This window comes from Propithecus coquereli, unplaced genomic scaffold, assembly GCF_000956105.1.
Source record: "Propithecus coquereli isolate 6110/MARCELLA unplaced genomic scaffold, Pcoq_1.0 Scaffold27, whole genome shotgun sequence".
Classification (NCBI taxonomy): Eukaryota; Metazoa; Chordata; class Mammalia; order Primates; family Indriidae; genus Propithecus; species Propithecus coquereli.
Genome location: NW_012148285.1, coordinates 4,360,531 through 4,362,424, shown reverse-complemented (window position 1 = coordinate 4,362,424; position 1,894 = coordinate 4,360,531). Strand labels below are relative to the sequence as shown.

General features: G+C 40.1%; 1 protein-coding gene across 3 annotated transcripts in view; it reads right to left on the bottom strand.

Moving 5' to 3' along the window:
- Positions 1-1,894, bottom strand: part of RBFOX1 (RNA binding protein, fox-1 homolog (C. elegans) 1) — a 1,551,452-nt gene that overhangs the window by 1,298,825 nt on the left and 250,733 nt on the right. The gene's annotated exons all lie outside the window — the stretch shown is intronic.

The following is a 1,894-nucleotide window of genomic DNA, read 5'->3' as shown; positions in this document are numbered from 1 at the left end:
CCAGTACCACTATGACAGATTCTTCAATATTTTTAGCTAATATTCTTAATTTTCCTTTTTCTTGACTCCTTAGAGTAAGCACTGAAAAGGAACTACAATGGTAAAAACCAACATTTCTGTGGTTTTCTTGCCTCTCTCAGTTTAAGGCTACCTAATTTTGAATGCTTCTTTTAAGCCCTTGTTTCTATAAATTCCCCGTATACCCTGGGGTTTTATGTGTCAGGCAAGAGGATAATAAACATGCTAGCCATTTGGAAGTGTATTTGTTTTTACCCCATTTCACAAACTGCAGTTAATAAGCCTTTAATCAGAAGAACAATGTGTTCTCCATGCACCCATATATAATGTGAACAGAGTCCCAATACCTCTAAGACAACCTAGCAAAAATGCCACTTAACTGAATACCGAAAACCAGTCGGGGAAAATAATTTCCATTCCCACCAGATCCTCCAAGGTCAGGGGTATTCTGCACCATAACTGAATAGTTGTTCAGCTTTTACAAAGTGGCATGCAAGAAACCAAGGACCTCCCCACCTTTTGGAAGCATGCCCAACTTGTTCTGACTCAAGGAAACACCAACATCATATTAAAAGCTATAAAACACTTGTGGTGGTGGTTTCTTCCCATGGCATACCGGTAAAGAAAATGGCATTAAATGAATGAAACATTTGTCTTAACTCTGTAGCACACCCACCTGCAGTTCTGCAAGCCAGCATCCTCAACACTGGTTCTGAGTGACAGGTTTCATGTATGCAGATAGTACATGTTTAGAGCCTCATTAGCACAGTGACTCTTCCAAATATTGGCAGCTTACCAGCAAGCATCAGTGGTATTTGCTTGAGGTACAGGTGTGAACTGATTGAAAATTGATTTCTGAACTACCCCCAGAGCTGTCCGGATGGCATAGACAAGGACACCAAGCAAACTGGTTAATTCCAGTGCCATTAGCAAAGCCAACAAATGAAAAGGGATAAAAATTGCAAGAGGAATTACATTTTCTAGCTGCTAAGTAGATAATATGAATAATGGGGAAAAATGATTACCATCCACCATTTGATCACTCAAGGCCTAGATGTCACGTGAGTCTAATTAATAGTCAATGCTCTTTACAGAATAACATTAAAAACAAGCTACACCGAAAAAGCTCTTTCCCTCCATCCATTCCAGTGCCATCCATACCCCACCAAGATCAATACAAAGAACTGCTTTTCTGCACTGCAGTCGGGTACTTGGAAAACCTTCTCTTTTCTCTTTCCCTCCAAACAAGGACAGCTCCAGGAACAAAGTTGGTTTAGCATTAGACAAGCCAAGAATAGGAAATAAATTAAAAATGCCATCGCAGGTAATTTGGCCATATCTCTGCCACTCAATGTCAAACCACAGAGGACTTTCCAGATATACAACTTCCAATTAGAGGATTGTAAAGAAAGAAAGAAAGAGTAGGTGCAAGTATGTGTTCACTGCAGGAGGATCTCCGTACCTCACTGGGAACCTCTGTCACTCCTGTACTAAGAACAGCACACAGATACATAAGGATGAACTGGTGCAATAGCTACGAAGCTAGTCCTCCTTCCTGGTTTTAATCACCCACCCAACTTTTGGAGGGAATTTTCTTTTCATGTTTTTGATGCTGGATGACACCTATGGATACTATTTAAAGTTCAGCCAGTACAACCAAACCAAGAAAATGGGCCTCTGGTTATTGATGTTTCTACATGAATGGGAGAATCTGCTTGAGAAGAGCTGAGATAAAATAAAACAAATAGAAATTTTAACTTATTCTCTGTAGCATAAAAGAAGCATCAAGACTGAGGATTTTAGAGTCATCCAGATGTAGGATCAAACCCTGGCAGAGTCACTATATGGCAGTGTGACAATGTACACGATGCTCTTC